The sequence below is a fragment of the Equus caballus genome, chromosome 23 (genome assembly GCF_041296265.1).
Source record: "Equus caballus isolate H_3958 breed thoroughbred chromosome 23, TB-T2T, whole genome shotgun sequence".
NCBI classification, from domain to species: Eukaryota; Metazoa; Chordata; class Mammalia; order Perissodactyla; family Equidae; genus Equus; species Equus caballus.
The window spans coordinates 66,261,691-66,282,298 of NC_091706.1; positions in this window are offsets into that span (position 1 = coordinate 66,261,691).

The following is a 20,608-nucleotide window of genomic DNA, read 5'->3' on the forward strand; positions in this document are numbered from 1 at the left end:
AAAATTATGAAACTTCAAGAGAAAAGAAGACTTGAATAAACAGAGATACTGTGTTCATGCTTAGGAAGACTCAGTATGGTAAAGACATAAATTATCTCCAAATTGACCATAGAGTCAGTCTAATTCCAATAAGATAGCATATTCAAGGAACTTACTTGTTTCTAAAATATGTATGCATGAGGAAGGGGCCAAGAACACCAAAGACACTTCAGTGGACTCTAATAGATCATGATTTACTAAGAAGCTATGGTATTTAAGACAGTGCAGCAGTGGCTTGTAAAAATCAAGATAACGTGGTACTAGATAGACAACCTGACTTTGGGATGTAATAGCCAGACTGATATAATGTTCACTGCAGCTTTGTTCTTTTTTTTTTTTTTTTTAAAGATTTTATTTTCTTTCCTTTTTCTCCCCAAAGCCCCCCAGTACGTAGTTGTATGTTCTTAGTTGTGGGTCCTTCTAGTTGTAGCATGTGGGACACCGCCTCAGCGTGGCTTGATGAGCGATGCCATGTCCACTCTCAGGACTCAAACAGGCGAAACCCTGGGCTGCCGCAGCCAGGCGCGCAAACTTAACCACTTGGCCATGAGATCCGCCCCGGCCCCTGCAGCTTTGTTCTTGTACATACCCTTTATCATTTGGAGGATGTACTCTACTCCTAGTTTGCTAAATTTTTATCATAAGTAGAAATTGTATTTCATCAAATACTTTAAAAGTTTTTATTTCTTATATTTAATTTTTTAGGATTATGAATATAAGTTGTAAATGAGATGAGAATACGTTAGTAACTGCAGTCTTAAGGATGAGTCAAATGGCAATAGTCTTGAGAACTAAACAGTTGAAATGTAAACTGAAAGCATTCTGAATGAAATGAAGAACAAATTAGTGAGCTAGATGGTATGATTAACAGTTCCAGAAAGCATCAGGAAGGGAGAAAGAGATGGAAAATGTGAAGTAAGAAGACATGAGACTAGAAAGAGAAGTGATAACTGTTGTTGCAAAAGATTCCCAAAGGGAGAGAAAAAGTAAAGAAAGGACATACTTGTACAAGTAATGGCTCTGAAGTCCCCAGTTTTAAAACAAGTAAAAGATTTCAGATGGAAGGGGCTTGTAGAGTGCTGAATAGTATAGGTAAGAAAAATCTCACCATAGAGAGATTATAGTGCAATTCAACAACATGAAAAACAAAGGAAAGTTCTAAAAGCTTCCGGGGAGAAATTGCAGATCACCCCTACAAAGCAACAAGAATAGATTGACAATGGCAATCTGAAAAGCAGCACTGGATTCAAGTAGAAAATGAGTTAGTGTTCACAAAATGTTGAATGAAAGAATACAAATAGATTGAAAACAATGATTCACAACATATTGGATATAAAGCAAAGTGACTTTGAACATTTATTGTTCTCTAGAAAAGCGAGGATTTAAACAAGTGTTTATTGTTAACAATTTAGAACAAACATGACTAGAATAGGGAGGATCAGAGGGAATGGAGTGCACGCTGAGGTACTTATCTTTGCAGCTGTTGATAAGTTTAGGAAGTTGAGAGGTTAGGGATCCATCACCAGAACTGTCGGCTACAATCACTTTGTTCTTGCTACTATCTGCAGTAGCAAAATAAAACGCTTCAAGTACCACATCCCTCCTTGGGGTAAGTTTTAACTTGTCACAAATACCTCCCATCCTCCTATGTGTGCCCTTTGCAAAGTGAAGTCACAAGTCCTTCCATCAATAGATGAAGTCTGTTTCTCCACCCTTGGTCTGGTCTTGTGACTTGCTTTGACAGACAAAATATACTGAAGTGACACTACACAATTGCAGTTTCTGCTTTCTCCCTCTAGGAATGCTTCCCTGGAACGTGGTCACAAGGTAGAGAGGCCATGGAGGGGAGAGCTAAGTTCCCTAGCCATCAGTTAGCACCAAACATGTGCTAAAGTGCTAAGGTGCTGAAGTGAGACCAAGAAATATGAGGAAAAGAACTGCCCAGCCAGCCCTCAGAGTCATGAGAAAGGATAAATGGTTGTTCTGAGTCACTAATTTGGGGAGGGGGTAGTTTACCATGCAGCAATAGACAACTGATACACCCCTCTTTTATTTTTGATCTAAATTCAAGTCTCAGAGAAGTATATCTGATTGGGGAAAACTTAATCACATTCAGAATCATAGCTGCAATGAAATCCATGAAATGCTTTCAGTTTTCCAGCCTCTGTTGCAGTGGAAGGGCTTTGGAATCGATCATGAACGAGACACAATTTTGATCTATATACTAATTTGAAAACCTACGTAAGAGAGATCTTTAAGCAAGTTGGTCTAGATACTAGAAAAGGAGGAAAAACAGTCTAACTCATTTCATGAGACTAACAACTTTTACACCAGAATGAGAGAAGGGGAATAAGAGAAAAAGAAAAGCAAAATTAGAGTCATTTCCATTTTAAATGCAGATGTGAATTTAGCTAAGTGAGCCTGTCTATCAATGTAATTCAAGCGTAATGGACAAAAGGAAAAAGAAATACCATGTCAATACATGCAGAAAAAGCATCTCATAAAGTTGAACTATGGTCTATAATAAACATGATCAGACTAGAGGAGAATTTTCTTCCTTGATAGAGGCTGCATACCAAAATCCTAAAGCAAAAACGTATTGAAGAGAAGCTTTAACACATCATGGCTCTGTAAGATTGGAAAGAGTACAAAGATGCCTGCAGTCAGCATGTGCAAAGTCTTTTCCTATGTGTACCAAGATTTGAACAAGAGTGCAGGCACTGCTATGAAGTATCTAAGACGACCTCACAGTGAATGCACGGGATCTTTCTGAAGGCCACAAAAGAAGGTCTATACAAATGGAAAGATAGGACACATTTATGGTACTGCCAATGTAATGTTGTGAGGTGTTAGTACTCCCCAAATAAAATTACAACTTCACTGCAATCTCAATAAAAACTCCAGGGACCTTTTGAAGTTGAAAAACTTATTCTAAAATTTATATGGAGGAATAAAGATCCACAAATAGGGACCGGCCCGGTGGCGCAGCGGTTAAGTGCATACGTTCTGCTTCTCAGCGGCCTGGGGTCCGCCGGTCCGGATCCCGGGTGCGGACATGGCACAGCTTGGCACACCATGCTGTGGTAGGCATCCCACATATAAAGTAGAGGAAGATGGGCACAGATGTTAGCTCAGGGCCAGGCTTCCTCAGCAAAAAAAGAGGAGGCCTGGCAGTAGTTAGCTCAGGGCTAATCTTCCTCGAAAAAAAAAATAAAAAATAAAAAATAAAAAAAAAAGATCCACAAATAGCTACATCAATTTTGGAAATGATGAGGGAACGTGGGGAAAACAAACAGAACAATGGAACAGAATGAGGAATGTAGAAGTAGATGGATGTATATGTGGGGAACAGACATCTAATAAGCATGGCACCATCCATCAGTGGAGAAAGTATATAGTTGAGAAAATTTTCTCCAATATATGGAGGAAATGTGAAAAAATTAAACTATGAGGCTGATAAAAATGTTGGAGAATATCTTTGTGACCTTGGGATCATAAGAGGCAGAATCTATACATGACAGTAACCATTAGGCAAGCAATTGATGGATTTGACTACAAGAAATGCAAATATTTCTGTTCAACAGGGACCACCATAGAGTAGACTATATCAGTTGGAAGACAAAATATATTTGCAGTCAACATTATCAGGTGCCTGATCCAAGATATTTGCAATATAATTCCAACACAGAATTAATATCAAGATTTTACTGAGAACTTCTAGAAAATCTTAAGAAAACCAGAAATCCAACAGGAATTTGGCAAAAGATATAGTGCAGTTCACAGAAGGTAAAAATGTGAAAGGCCAACAGTATATGAAGAGATGACCAAATTCATTGGTAATCAGAGAAATACAAATCAAAACAACTACGAGCTGCTTTTTTACACCCATCAGCTTGGGAAAAATTAGTAAGTCAGATATTATCAAGTGTTAGTGAGGACATTAGGGGTGGGAACCCTCATGGTCTGTTGGTGGAGTCCATATAGGCTGATACATCCCTCTGGAAGCAATCTGGCAGTACGTACTTAATAATTGAAATTAAGTACCATGCACCCTTCATATCTTCTGGCTTCACATCTGAGGATTCAGCCAACCTTGGATTGAAAGGCCAACAATGGTTATGTCTGTACTGAACATGTACAAATGTTTTTTCTTGTCGTTATTCCCTAAATAATACAGTATAACAACTATTTACATAGCATTAGGTATTATAAGTAATCTAAAGATGATTTAAACTATACAGGAGGATGTGCATGGGTTATATGCAAATACTGTGCCATTATTATATGCAAATACTGAGCATCCTTGGATTTTGATGTCTGCGGGGTCCTGAAACCAATCCCTCAAGGATACCAAGGGATGACTATGTGTGTGCCCTACGACACAGCAACCCCACCAGTGGTTCTATGTCCCCCAAAATAGCTCACACAGATTCATAAGGTTCATATATAAATAGTCATATATCTCTATTTATGTCCATGTTATCTCTGTCGACATGATTAGATCTAGAAACTGTTAAGCAAAAAAGTTAAAAAGTAGAGTTAAATTCATAACTCAATATCATTTACATAAATGAAACAAGCAGAATTTCCATACAGGAAGTATATGGAAAATAACTATATATTTTTAAAATGTGATGTACATTCATATCCCCAGGATCTATATCAAACATGACCATTGGTACTATATGAAGGATGCAGTGGGAATAGAGACAGTGGATGACAGAGAACAAATACAATGAAGGGGATTTACCTGGGCCAATGATAACACTGTTCCATGAACTGAGAAGTGTGGTTAACTCAATTCTCTACCCGTCTGGTCCATACAAATTTTTTTTCCCCATAAACGGAAGGTCTGACTATATAACATTCTGAATTTACTTGAGCAGATTGTTACGATTCTTATTGAAACATTTTCTGCTAATTTTTCATAGGTATGAAATTGGATTCTGCTAAAGATTTTTATTAATTATGACAAATAAAAATGGCAAGCAATAGGATATATTGGAGAATATGAGGAAGCCATTTGGTATAAACCTAATTCGGCCTGACCTTGTCTTTCCAAAAGGGCCTGACCTTGGCTGTTGAGCATGCATTGTATATCTGCTTTAGATATTCCCTATGGCAAGAGCAAAGGCCCTTGAGATAAAGGTGCAACTTCCCTCCCCCTCCCAACGTTGGCGTCTCCTTAAGGATTAAGTATCTTTCCTTAGGCTAGAAGCTGATTGCTGCGCGCACCTGTGACCGCCCAGCTCGAGACAATAGACTTGCCTCCTGCTACGCCCACCGAGATAGCAGACCCACTACCTGCTGTGTCCATCAAGTGCTGTGCCGACAGGGCAATCTTGTGACTATTGTGGGAGGGACATTTCAATCATATGTGAAACACCCTCTTTGAGGGTATATAACCACCCTTATACCCCCACTTCTTTGGAGTGCTCTGTTCCTTTGTGGAAAGACTCTCCCAGGTTATAACCCTAAGATTTAAGCTCAGAATAAACTCACCCAAATTTTCATTTATAGATTGGCTATGGATTATTTTCATCGACAGGGGTATATAACCACTCTGTACACCTCACTTCTTTGGTGCCCTTTCTTCCTTTGGGAAGAAAGGCCCCGGGCCATGGTCCTCAGATTTCAGCTCAGAGTAAACTCACCCAAATTTTCATTTATAGATTGGTTATGGATTATTTTCGTTGACGATTCCTTATCTGACTATGGAATCTTCCTTAGAACAGTTACCAAAAGATGTGAATGGAAGAAGAGAAGCAGCTGTGAAAGAAAATAGCTTATAAGAGCAGTGTTCCTCAGATTAGGTTCCACAGATCTGAAGAGTCCTCAAGTTCACCGCCAGATGGTTTAAATTTTGTGTTTTAAGTCCATGAACAAATTAATTCTGCGTCATCTGTATGAGTTCTTAATTGCAGGTCCCAATCTTTTTTTTTGTTCCTATTGGTCCTCCTTTAATTGTTGTGGGCCAATGAGAAACAAACAGGGTTAGACTTAATATGTCAAATGAAAACAAAAGGTGCACCATAGGAAGGTTTGCAGTCGTTAGAATAAAGTAGTAAAGGATTTGTCTTTCGCCCCTAATCACCAATTCCAGCGTGTGTGCATTTGGGGAGGGGAGTATCCCCCGACATCCAAGCAGTTCTCAGAACACCAGCTGGGTGTCCTACAATTCAACTCAATTCTGACATTATTTACTGGGAGATAGCATCAGAGCCCAAAGTTAAGGGTTCAGTCCTGCAGGATGGCCCCCTGCCCCAAGCAATCAAAAGCTCAGGTTGCTGCCTGTGCTTCTGACCCACTGGAAGCAAATTGGGGGTTCCAATGACCGCCTCCAACTTGGGATGCCAATCAAAAATCCAGGTTGTTACCTATACTTCTAACCAAATCTAGCTATAGATCAGAGGTTCCCACAACCCCCTCCTCCAGCTCAATTAATTTGCTAGAGCGGCTCACAAAACTCAGAGAAAGATTTTGCTTACTAGATTACCTGTTTATTACAAAGGATATAACTCAAGAACAGCCACATGGAAGAGATGCATAGGGCAAGGTGTGAGGAAGGTCATGAGCATCCGTGCTCTCTCCTAGTACACTACTCTCCAAATCTCCATGTGTTCACCAACCTGGAAGCTCTCTGAACTCTGTCCATTTTTGGGTTTTCATGGAGAATTCATTACATAGGCATGATTGATTAAGCCATTGGCCACTAGCAACTGAGTCAACCTCCAGCCCCTCTCCCCTCCCCAGAGGTCAAGGGGTGGGACTGAAACTTCCAACCCTCTAATCACATGGTTGGTTCCCCTGGCAACCAGCCCCTCCTTAGGTGACCCAGGGGATTTCCAAAAGTCACCTCATTAACACAAGAGACGCCTTTGTCATTCTTAAACTTAGGAAATTCCGAGGGTCTTTGGAGCTCTGTGCCAGAAACAGGCACTAAGATCAAATATATCTCTTATTATAAATCATAATATCACAAATTGAAGTATCAAAAAGCCCATCTTTAAGCTGGCTTCTCTACCATTTATGTTGACAGTCATGATTGGTTTCAGCAAAACATTATCCATCACATTAAATTTAAGTCTATTTGTATTTAAACTGAAGTTAATTTAGTTTGTATGTAATTAGTATTTTTGCTGTTTTTGTTTAAAAGATATAAACCTTATTCTATTTTTGTATTATTGATGTAAAATAAACAATAACCATTCTATAGATGAGAGAAGATGAGTTTTACTCGAGCCAGGCTGAGGACTATAATTGGGGAAGGCATTCTCCACAAAGAAAGAAAGTGTTCTGGAGAAGCGTGGTTTTCAGTACACTTTTTACCTTTTTTAGAACAAAGAACGTACATTAAACACACCCAGGATACATATTCATCAACCACCCTCCACAACCACGTATCCGGTTTGCCAGCAGCATAATCCAATGTGTAGTTCCAACTCGGCACCGTATCTTGCTGCTGTTTGCAGCTGCTAGATGTCGTCTTGGTTGGATTCCGTTGGAGAACAGGTGAATGTGTTGGTGGTATTTGCAAAATGTCAGAGGCTTCTTGGGCATGTCAGTATGGATGTGATTTCTGGGCTGCAACCCATGGGACTTTGTCCCCCTGACCACAGGGCTTGATAACACAAGTTAGAACAAAGACATCTTTTCTCGCAGGAAAGTGATTCTTGAGCAGAGATGCCCAGAGATGGCAGGCAGTTGGAATGACAGCAACCTTAGGTGACAGTGTAGGAATTTTGTCGCTGAGATCTTTGGGGTTGCTTTGGTTTCTGTCCCTCTTGAGACTTGATTGTCCAGATTGACCAAGAGTTTCATGAGTCACCCAACACCATTCCAGCAAATGCCATTTTCACTGAAGTTAGGACTAGTCTGATACCTGTACCAAATAACTGTAATTGATACTTTGTTTTCATTATATTAAAGTTAAACCTTTACGTATTAGTCTCAACACACAGATTGTGTATAACATGAGGGAAGATCAGAGTCTTACTCATTTTTGTTTCTTCAGGGCCAACACCATGCCTGGTTTGTAGCAGGTCCTGAGTAGTTCCTAGCTGGTTTTTTTGTCTGATCGTTGGCAAATTCACTTGTCTGTTACTTCAGTGGTTGCCTCTGTTCCCATCGCTGCCTTTCCTTCTACTGGTGCTTGTGATGGGCAAGGGCCACAGAAGACCAGGCGACCAGTGAGTGTGCTCCGAGGAAGGTTTTGAGGGACTCTTAGGAGATTAAGTACAAGAATTTTGTGGTTTTTATTTTCACTGGCCAGATACCTTTTGCTCTGAATTTCTACCAGCATGCTGGTTAATTCGGATTTGCAAGACTAGAACCTTCTGGGAGGATGGAATATTGTTAGGGCTGATCTAGAGCTGGGGGAGCTGGTTTGGGTACTGAGCAGCTGGTGGGAGAGGTGCCATGTGGGCAGGACGGCCCTCTCCTTGGAGTGACCCTGGAAGATCAACGACTTTTCCCAGGTGGTGTCAATGGGAAATCAATTCCAGGTGGGCAGCCTCCGATTTCAGCCTGGGGCTGATTTCTACCCCGGGCAGTGATGCTTGCCTTACAGTTAAAGTTGGTAGCGCTTTTCAGGTAGAAGCAGTGGCATTTAGAGTAGTCCAAAACGGGCTGAACCAAAACGTGATTCTGGTAACCAGGAAAAAGAGAAAGTAGAAACTGTTTATAAAGAAATACCTTATTCCTATTTGTAATTATTATATAGTATTTTATTTTTCTTTCTAGATACTTTACTCTTTTTGATGTAATTGTAAATGGTATTGTATTCTTAATTTCTTTCTCTGCTACTTCATCGTTAGTGATACATATATAGTATTTTAAATTACATATATTTAGAAATGTATTTGCACTTAGGCAGTGTTTTTATCTGAATTTGTATTTGTGTTTTCAAGTCCACTGCTATATAATATTCCAACACATGAGGCATTATTCTGTGCCACAGTTACGCAGACTAGCTTAGTTATTGCTAACTTAGTTCTGCTCTAATGGTTTGCTCTTTTTGAATAGCCAGTGAAACTTTACTTCTAAAAACGCCTCCCGGAGCGTGGCGAGGCGAAGACGGCAGCAAGGGCAGGAGAGCGAGGCGCCCGTGGGCAGCTCCAAGTCTGGCTCGTCGCCTGGAGGGGAGTTTGTGGGGAGACTCAGATCCCACACCTGCCGGGTGGCTCACTGTCTGCCTGCCCGACAAAACGCGGCTCAAAGACAGGCGAGTGTGAGTTTGGCCTCTAGGGTCCGCCTGACACCCAAGTTGTACGAGGAGGACTGAGCGTGCTCTTGTACACGGGACTTTTCTCAGGAGAAGGGCCGTTCTTTGCTTTTCAGGAGATGAGGCCAGGGGGCACTTCTGTGTGTGCTGAATTCCAAGTCCTCAGGACCCAGGGATATTTTCCATAGAGAAGGGTGTTGGGAACGGGCCTCCCCATGGGCACGACCAGGATGGCAGTTTGCCTCGAGAGATGTCTTTTGGGGAGGAATGACCTGAAGACCAAGAGTCACCAAGACTCAGCCCTGGTGTGCACCAGAACCCCTGGAGGATTTGCTGCAAATGCAGGTTCCTGGGCCCACCCCAGGGCTTCTGATTCAGCAGAGCCCAGGAACCTGCGTTCTTAAGGAGCACCCCCTGTGATTTTGGAGCATGTGTTCACTGGATCACACGGTGAGAAATGCTGTGGGTGTGACCGAAGGGAGAGACCTAACAGATTTGTACTCAGGACTTTTGTCCACCGAACCTCTTGTTGGCCTTGGAGTACGATCGACAGTAGGTGGGGAAGGGAGTGGAGAGCCACAACCCCTTCTGCAAGGTCAGCAGGCAGTGTAGACTGGCAGAGCTCATGTGCCACCTCGACACCTTCTCCCCTCTGCTGGCTCTTCCTGATTTCAGAGGGCAGGTGAGTCCTGATAAGGGCGGGAGCGAGGATTGGAAAGGGGGAGGGTGATGTTTATCCCCGTCACTGCCCCATGTCCCCACGGCCCCTGGCCTCCGCTCTCTCTCTGCCAGCCGTCTTCTCAACAACAGAATAATACAAACAGCAGTCAGAAATATATTGCTGGCCTCTAACACGTTTTCAGCAACATGTTAGAGATCAGAAGCTCTTCTGTACACTGTGGGTGGTTTCAGGTTGCACGTGGATGCATTTTAATTCAGAGAATAGAGATTTAAAATTTAGCTTGGAAGTGTTTGGTGCCATTCTGGTACAGGTAAACAGGAGGCCAGCCAATCCCTTCCCAGCTTCGATGACTTAGATGGCTTAGCCCATGTCAGCAGCATAATTACGTCTAACAGTGGTCTTTCCTCCAATGTCAGGGAGAAATAGAAATGCCGAAGAATATTCCTTTTGAAACTAAAACGTGAAAAACTCAATATTTTGAATTCTCTTCAGGAAGATGTAATGTAAAAGAAACACATAATAAACTTATTTTAGGAATCAAAGTGACTTCAAGTGGGAAGTCTCGAACCCCACCACCAATGAGTCATGCATGCAGTTTGTAACACATTGTTTCTGCAGTGACATTTAAAATTAAAAACACTACCTGCGAAATGCAATAGGATCCTATTTTTTTAACAATGTGTTGCTTATATATTTTAAGTGTAAGGCAAATACAAATGGATATGCTCAGAGAGGTTAATTCTCCTAATGCTACTTACTTTTCAGAGTGTTAGGGATAATGTGCAAGTTTAATTCAGAGGAAGCTTTTATATATACAGAAATATTTTAGGGGCATTTATTCTTCACAATCATTCCAGAAGGTGATTCTAGGTAACATATATAACCCCGGTGATAGGCTGATCAGGGCTACGGGGTTTCCCAGGATGAGGGCTTTCGGTGCCAAAACAGGGACAGCCCCCGGCAAACAGGGCCAAGTCCATCACCCTACACCCAAGTGGGAGGCTGGTGGGTGCTGAGCTCTCAGTACTTTGTCTATGGACATCTGTCATCTTCCCAAGGATTCACACCAGGGGCCTGCCACGGGGGAAACGTTGTGAGTAAGACAGACAAAGGCCTTATTCACACTGAGCTCCCGCTTCCATCCTACTGGGTGGCCAGATGGTAAACACAGAAACAGTCAGGATGGTTCTGAGTAGAGACAGGTGGTCAGAGGAAAACCAACCTGGTGAGGTAACCGATGGACAGCTGGGTGGGCGTTGGTTCACAGCAGGCCCCCAGAAAAAGCCCCACTGAGGAGTGGCCTTTGAGCTGACACCTGCATAACAGAAAGGGGCAGCTGGGGGAGAGGGACGGTGGAAGCAGAGCTGGGGAAACTGTGGGACCGAGGTGGCCCCCGGGCCAGGCCAGCTGTGGGACTTTGTGAGGAATTGAGGTTTTATTGTAGATACAATAGGAAGCCAGTGGGGGGCGTTAAGGAGGGAGGTGGCCCAGTGGGGTTTGTGTTTTAGAGGCAGTGTTGACTGGTTTGCATTCCTCACGTGGATTCATTGGATGGCTAAGGGACTCAGACAGCTTCAAGGCACACCCCCTTCCCTGAGACAGGCCCACAGTAGCCCATGGAAAACGCATGTTCTGGAAAAGAAAGAATGTAGTCCTTCTGTACTAACGCAAAGAAAAGCCTGCTCTTCCTAAGAAGGTATTTTCGACTCTTGAGAAAGAGATATTTGCGTGGCGTCCTCGGGTGGTTTGAGGAAAGTGTGCTCCGAGGCAGAAGCCCTCGAACTAAGCAATCAACACTCTCCTAGAGCCCCTTGCCAAAGGTTTGGCATGGAGTCTTGATCTTGTTACCACCTCCGGTCATCCTCTGCAATTCTGGCCGCAGCCACGAGAGGGCCTGCTGCTTCTGTTGTTAGAAGCGGTCGTTTTGGAGACCCGACTCCTGGTTTGCTGTTGTAGGTTTGTAGGCAGCAGTGTTAGGTAAATGTCAACAACCGGCTCTGGAGTAGAGGAAGCTCTAGCAGCGTCTGCCCATTTCCTCCGTGTAAATACTCCCCCGGTGCCAGAGTTCAAGCTCCAACTGCTTAGCAACGGGTTCACAGAATTCCTAATAACCAAGCACGGGGCCAGCTCCAGCACGTGGCCGCTGTAGGGTGCAGCGAGCAGCTGGGGTGGGGGACTGGCCACTCAGGGAGAGAGGCAGGACGAGGAGCAGGTCGCTGGAAAGGGGTTTCCTGAAAGATGGGCTTTTCTCATTACTACCTTTTAAACTAGAAAATAAAATAGAAAAAAGATAGGTAACAGGAAGCAGGAAAGAAGAAAATAAGAGAACGCCTTTCCTGAACGCAGTATGAAAAACACTTACCGGGAAATGATGTGTCCTTCCTGGGAGCAAGCACTACTGACAGCCTGCATCGTGGGCACCTAACACTGACTTCTGATGAGATACAACACTGTTTTAACTTGTCATAATTAGGCTTATTTCAGTCTTTGTGTTAGTAGTTCAATACGTAGCTGAATCCATGGAAGAACTACAGAGAATGAATGTCTAATTTTGGTATGTTACATATATTTTTTATTGCAGGATGAATAAAAGATCTTCAGTTTGCTGGGAGAAAAGGAAAATCTCTTAATTCTTTGATTTTTCAGTGATTTGACCCTGTTAAGTAGGTGCCTGTGAAACTTAAAAATGAAAACGAAAATAAAGGGAAGAATATTGGAACAAAAGGAAAATCAAGTTATTAATTTCATAGTTCACAAAACAGCGTACTGCTTTAGAAAGTAGAAGTCAACCTCTGTGGCCCCTGACAGTGTGACCTGCGTAACGACAGAGTGCAACACGTGCAGGCAGTGGGGCAGAATGTCGTCAGAATGAATGGTTCGGCCGGAGCTCAGGTTCCCGAGTGGCCCAGAGCAGCAGCCAGCTGCAGCACTTGTCAGAAATGCAGATTCTGAGGCCCACCCAGACCTGCTGGGTCAGGAACTCTGGGGTGGGCCCAGCACCCAGTGTTTTAACAAGGTCTCTGGTGAGTCTGAGAGCCATGGAATCTCACAGGGTTTTTTTTCCTTTGAGCTGCAACTTTTATTCTCCTCTCCTCTAGATTGGCCTGAGACACAGGCCTGATGATTTGAAAGGGGGGCTTCTTCTCCTACCTATTTTTTTATATAAAATTTCATTATCAAATAAATTTTAGATGCAAAAGATGATATTTAGTGTATGTAAAATTAAAATAAGAATAATAAAATCAACACTCAATTTAGGAATTAGAACATTACTTATACTTAAAACTTCCAGATGCATCTCGAAGCAATTGGTTTTTGAGATAGAGGGCACTGGGCAATAAGGTACTAGTTTTTTAATGTCATTTCTTTTTTTTTTATTACTTCAGTGTCCGTGGTATTAGTTAGACAAACCGTTTCAAGGATGAAACTAATTTAATGCATAACTTCTAATTTGTGTTCTCATTTCTAGTATCCTCATTAATGTTCTGTGTGAGTCAGTTCTTTAAAAATTTTTTGTTTTTGTAAACTTCAGAGTCTACATTATTGACGAGTTTCAAGGTTGAAACATATTAGTTTTAATTATCCACAGCTTCCAATTTTTGTTGTAATTCATAATATCCTCATTAAAATTTTATGATTCAGTCCTTCTTTCCTTTTTTTTTGGTAAAAATATCTGGTGCTCAGGCAAAGACTAATTAAACTAGCTATAGGGGCATTAAAAGTTAATGCCTTTTTGTTTCATTTTTGCCCATGTATCAGTAGTTACCATGGTTACTGAGGGGGTCCAGGTAGTGCCAACTGGCAGAGGATCTGGCACGCTTTCCCTGGCTCGGTCTCTCAGTTAGTACAGCATTACAGTAACTAGTTTTCAGGGAAAGCATTTTTTTCCATCCTAGATGAATTTGGAGAGCTTGTTATCTCCTATTTCGCATCCTTGATTCAACCAACTCACCATGCACAAAGGTGCTGCTGGAGCTGCAGTGGGGCAGACAAAGGCGAGCGACACAGAGGACTTCGAACAATGATGATCTTTCTTCCCTCTCTGTCTATATATTTATTAGTTTTCATCAGTAGTCTTCTCATTTCAGTAGTGAGGTAGGACCACGTTCTCCAAGTCCTTATCATCTCAGAGTGGGTCTTAGAATTACTTTGGTTTCAAGCAACAGAAACCAACTAGCGAAACCAGTGTGCAACCTGGGGGTCAGGATGCAGCTGGAACCAAGGATTTGAATGCTTCAGAACTTCATCTTCTCTTTGTTGTTTCCTGTAACTCCTTGTTTTGGTTGTTATAGAAAAATGTACATGACATAAAATTTACCATTTTAACCAACTTAAGTATGCCGTTGCGTAGCGTTAAGTACATTCAGGTTGTTACGCAACCATCACCACCATCCGTCTCCAGACTTTTTTCATCATGCCAGACTGAAATGCTGTATCCAGTACATGCCAACTCCCCGTTCCCCTCCCCCCAGCCCCTTCAACCACTATTCTACTTTCTGTCTCTATGAATTTCACCACTCTAGCAACTTCCTGTAAGTGGACAATATTTGTCTGTTTGTGACTGGGTTATCTCACTGAACATAATGTCCTCGGGTTCATCCACATTGTAGCAGGTATCAGAATGTCCTTCCTTTTTCAGGCTGAATACTATTCTTTTGGATGGATAGACCACCTTTTGTTTATCCAGTTCTTCCACTGATGGACACTTGGGTTGCTTCCACCTTTTGGCTATTGTGAATTATGCCTCCATGAACATGGGTGTACAAATATCTATTTGAGTCCCTGCTTTCAGTTCTTTTGTGCATATACCCTGAAGTGGAATTGCTGGATCATAGGGTAATTCTATGTTTAATTATTTTGAGAAATCATCATACTGTTTTCCATAGCACCTGCACTATTTTACATTCCCACAAGCAGTGCACAGGTGTTCTGGTTTTTTTTTTTTTTTTTAAAGATTTTATTTTTTCCTTTTTCTCCCCAAAGCCCCCCAGTACATAGTTGTATATTTCTCGTTGTGGGTTCTTCTAGTTGTGGCATGTGGGATGCTGCCTCAGCGTGGCCCGATGAGCAGTGCCATGTCCACGCCCAGGATTCGAACCAATGAAACACTGGGACGCCTGCAGCGGAGCGCGCGAACTTAACCGCTCAGCCACGGGGCCAGCCCCAGGGGGTTCTGTTTTTTCCATGTTCTTGCCAACATTTTGTTACTTCCTGTTTTTTTTTTTTATAATAGTCGTTCTAATGGGTATGAAGTGATATCTCGTGTGGTTTTAATTTGCCACTTGCATACCTTCTTTGGAGATGTCTAGTCAAGTCCTTTGCCCGTTTTTCCACTGAGTTGTTAGTTTTCTTGTTGGTGGGTGGTACGAGTTCTCTGTATATTCTGGATATTTATCCCTTATTAGATATATGTTTGGGAAATATGTTCTCCCATTCTGTAGGTTACCTTTCATTCTGTTGATAGTGTCCTTTTTTTACAAAAGGTTTTAATTTTGATGAAGTCAAATTTATCAATTTTTTTCTTTTGTTGCTTGTGCTTTTGGTGTTGTATTCAAGAAACATTGTCAAGTCCAGTGTCATGAATTTTACTGTATGTTTTCTTCTATGAGTTTTATAGTTTTAACTCCTGCATTTCAATCTTTGATCCAGGTTGAGTTAATTTTTGTGTGTGGTATAAGGTGAGGGTCCACCTTGGTTGTTTTTGCACATGGATATGCAGTTTTCCCAGCACCATTCATTGAAAAGACTGTCCTTTTCCTGTGATATTTGTCTTCTTTGAAGACAAGCTTCCTCTGCATCTTGGGTCCACATGACAGAAAAGAGGGCTCCTGAGGGTACATATTACGGGTCTAGTCAATAGGACAGGGACAACCATTCTTTCTTGTTCCAGTCCCAAATATTGACACCTTAATGGACCACTTATTGACTGAATAGCCAGAGGATTGAGATCACTTGACTACTGAGGGCTCGCTGCTAAAATCATTAATTCAACAAATGTTTCCAAAGCATTTCCCAGGAACCTAGTACGGTTCTAGGCACAGAGATACAGCAGTGGGCAAAGCGATGTCCCTGTCCTTAGAGAACTTTCATTCTAAAAGTCATGAGAATGGAGAAGAAAGGGTAGATTCCTAGAGTAGGGGTTGGAAAGACAGTCCCACAGGTGTTCACTCCAACAGGTAAACAACCAGCTATACTAAACAACATGCCGCTCGTATATACACCAAGACCTTTGGTAGGAGCTGTCATATTCTAATGATGAACTTCTTTTAAAAAGAGCATTTATTTGACAGACAAATTAATCCAGATTTTTTTTTTTTTAAAGATTAGCACCTGAGCTAACAACTGTTGCCATCTTTTTTTTTTTTTTTTGCTTTTTCTCCCCAAATCCCCCCAGTACATACTTGTATATCTTAGTTGTGGGTCCTTCTAGTTGTCGCATGTGGGATGCCACCTCAACGTGGCCTCATGAGTGGTGCCATGTCCGCGCCCAGGATCCGAACCGCCGAAACCCTGGGCCGCTGAAGCAGAGCGCACAAACTTAACCACTCAGCCACGGGGCCGGCCCCTCCAGATTATATTTTAATTATCAAATATCATAAACACTACTTCTAAATGAGAAGAACAACCTTTATGAGGCAGGATGAGATAAGTTTTAGTAAAGGTACAGGCAAAATGATTGGGTACCACAGAACAATTAATTTTGAGACAAATCGATTTTGGCTGGAGAAAAGTCACAAAAATAAGGGCATTTCAGTAGGACTCTGGGTGATCTGTGGGGCTCTGAAGGGCAAGGAGGAGCGGGAGACACTCCTGCCTGAGAACACCCTGGGCAGAGGGAGGGCTGGCGACTTGGAGGTGGATGGTGAGTTTGGGGCATGTGTGTCTTCGCCCAGTGCAGTTGCACACACTTGTCTGGACATCGTTGAAGGACCTGCAGGATGGCTCAGTAGGAACCCGAAGCACACCCTTTCCCTGAAGAGCTGGTGCTCTCCTGAGCACGGTGTGTGGGGGGACAGTGACATGTCAGATAGTGTGGTATCACACACTCAGCACACGGGCTGCAGTAAGACTGGGTGGGAATTTTAGTTCCACCACCATATGTGACCGTAGGTAAGTTATTTAGTGTTTCTGAGTCTTAGTTTCTTTGTCGGAGAAATGGATATTAGAATCAATCTTCTAAAGTTCCAGGGAGGTGTTTCATTTTTCCTTTAAAAATACCAATCATTTATTTTGCTCCCAGATCAGAAATTGGGCAAGACTTTGCCATCTCTGTTCCGGCAATGTCGGCTAGAGCCGGGTGACTGCGTACACTCAGTGGTTGGCACTGTGGTGCTGGCTGTTGGCTGGTAGCTCATATGGCACTTACTGGGGGCTTGGCTCCTCCCCAGTTGGGCCTCCACGGTGCTGTTTGGGATTCCCTGTATCATGGTGGCTGGATTCCAAGAGCAAGTGTCCGGAGCAAGAGGACGTTTGTCTCTCTCCCTGACCCCACCCCCCACCAGGCCATCCTTCCTCTGTGGCTTTCCTACGCCCCTGACCCTGGGTGCACAATCATATTTGATATAGCGGGGTGCTTGGTGTCTTACAGAGGAGTGGGCCCCTGGAGGATGGGAGGAAAGGACCATGGTGGGGGAGGTGCCCGATGGGTGACTCCTGGAAGTCAGCCTGGCGTGAGTGAGTCTAGGAGAAACAGGCTCTGCTCAGGAGGCAAAGAATGGTTCTGCTAAAGTAGTCGTAGGATTGTGGCCCTTGAACAAGAACAGCCCTCTATGGGGTGTTGAGGACACGGGGAGCCATCCTGAATAGACATCTGGGGCACTCAGCTACTGTGCAGGTGCCCAGGCTGGGAAGAAACTGCAGTGTGTACATAGGCCTTATCAAAGAAGGCCTTAGATCTCACAGGAGGACTGTTGGGGTTCTTGACCTAGTCCTGCTCTTGTCCTTTGTGCCCCTGTTCTTTGAACATGGCTGCCGCCTCCTCACCCTGTGACTCAGCTGGCAGGTGGGGCCCTTAGAGTATAACTGCCTCCTTGCCTGTGGCTCCCTGCTCTCGCCAGCCCTCTGCTCTTGTCTCTGTGCCTGGGCTTTCAGCACCAGCTTCCGGGCCTCCCTGCTTCTGCAGCCTTTGTGCAAGGTGTTGGGGGGGCCCGAGCTGTCAGGAGGAAAAGTGCGCCCTCGCTGTCAACTATCATGTGTGTTAGAGCCAAGGGCTACGGGGCTGGGGCTCAAAGGGAGGATGTTCCCATTTTACCTGCAATGGCATGAACCCTGTTATCCTGTCATCAAGTATTTGTCAGTTTTGAAGTCAAGTACTTGATGTGCTGTCCTGGAGGGCTAGCACAATGTTATCTTTTCCATTTTTCCATTAAAAAAAATTCAAATATGATTCACATCCTATAAAATTCATCCTTTTGAAATGTACAATTCAGTGCTTTTTAGTATTTTCACAGGTTGTGCAACCATTCCCACTGTGTGATTCCAAAACATTTTCATCACCCAAAAAAGAAACCCCAGGCCCATTAGCAGTCATTCTGCATCCTCTTCCCCCAGCCCTTGGCAATCACTGATCTGCTTTCTGTCTCTGTGGATTTGCCTATCCCAAACACTTCACATAAACGGAATTGTAAAATATGTGGCCTTTTCTGTCTGGCTTCTTTTACTCAATGTAATTTTTTCAAGGTTTGTCCATATTGCAACAGGAGTCAGTACTTTATTCCTTTTTATGGCTGAATACTATTCCATTGTGAAGATATACCACATTTTGTTTATCCATTCATCAGTTGGTAGATATCTGGTTTGTTCCCATTTTCTGGTTATTATGAATAATTCTACTGTGAACATTTATGTATAAGTTTCTGTGTGAACGTATGTTTCAGTTCTCTTGGATATATAACTAGGAGTAGAATTACTGGGTCACATATTGACTTTATGTTCAATTTTTTAGGAACTTTCAAACAATTTCCCAAAGCAGCAGTACCATTTTACACTCCCACCTCCTAGTCAACACTTATCTGACTTTTGATGCTAGTTGTCCTAGTGTGTGTAAAGTAGCATCTCATTTGTGTTTTGATTTGCGTTTTCTTAATGACTATGTCATCTTTGGGAGAATTATCTCTTCAGATCTTTTCCCCATTTGTTAAATTGCGTTTTTGGTCTTTTTATTGTTGAGTTATAAGAGTTCTTGCAATATCTTCTGGATACCAGACCCTCATCAGATACATGAACTGAAAATATTTGCTTCCCTTCTGTGAGTTGTCTTTTCACTTTGTTGATGGTGTCTTTGAAGCATGGAAATTTTTAATTTTGGCAAACGTCAATTTTGTTTATTTTTTTCTTTGGTTGCTTTTGCTTTTGGTGTCACATTGAAGAAGCTATCTCCTAATCCAAGATCACAAAGATTTGCACCCGTGTTTTCCTCTAAGAGTTTCATAGTTTAGCTCTTACATTTAGGTCTTTGATCCATTTTAAATAAATTTTTGTGTATAGTGTGAGCACGAGTCCAACTTTATTCTTTTACATGTGGCAATCCAGTTGTCCCAGCACATTTGTTGAAAAGACTATTCTATCCCTCATTGAATTGTCTTGGTACCCCTGCTGAAAATTAATTGACCATAAACATGTGGGTTTATTTCTGGACTCTCAATTGTATTCCATTGATCTATATATCTATCTTTATTCCAGTATCACACAGTCTTGATTACTGTAGATTTATAGTAAATTTTGAAATTGAGAGTGTGAGTCCTCCAACTTTCTTCTTTTTCAAGATTATTTTGGCTATTTTGAGTACTTTTCATTTTCATATGAATTCTAGGATTAGCTTCTCAATTTCTGAAAAAAAAAAAAATAAGCTGGAATTTTGATAGGGATTGTGTTGAATCTGTGGACCTATTTGGGAAGTATTACTATCTTCACAATATTAAGTCTTCCTGGGGTTTTTTTTTTGCTGAAGAAGATTCACCCTGAGCTAACATCTATGCCAATCTTCCTTTATTTTGTATGTGAGTTGCTGCCACAACATGGCCACCAACAGGTGGTGTAGGTTCGTGCCTAGGAACCGAACCCAGGCTGCTGAAGGAGAGAGCACCAAACTTAACCCCTCGGCCACAGGACCAGCCTCAATATTAAGTCTTTCAATCCATGAACATAAGATAGCTCCCTGTTTTTTCAGGTCTTCTTTATTTTTTTTCAGTGGTGTTTTGTAGTTTTCAGTGTACAAGTCTTATACTCTCTTGTTAAATTTATTCCTAAGTATTTTATTCTTTTGATGCTGTTATAAATGTTATGGTTTTCTTAATTTTATTTTTGGCTGTTTCATTGCAAGTGTATAGAATATAACTGAGTTTTATATATTGATCTTGTATCCTGCAACCTTGCTGAACTTTAATAACTTTTTTGTGGATGCTTAGCATTTTCTATATACAAAATCATGTCATCTGGGAATAGAGATAGTTTTGCCTCTTCTTTTCCAATTTGGTTGCCTTTTTATTTATTTTTCTTGCCTTATTGCTCTGGCTAGAACCTACCGTACAATGTTAAATAGGCATGACAAGAGCAGACATCCTCCTCTTGTTGATCTTACCCTTTCTGCTCATTAGTTTTTCTCACTTCATTGTATCACTGATTTTCCCATTTCCCAATAAAACCATGTAGCAAGCAGGGGAGTG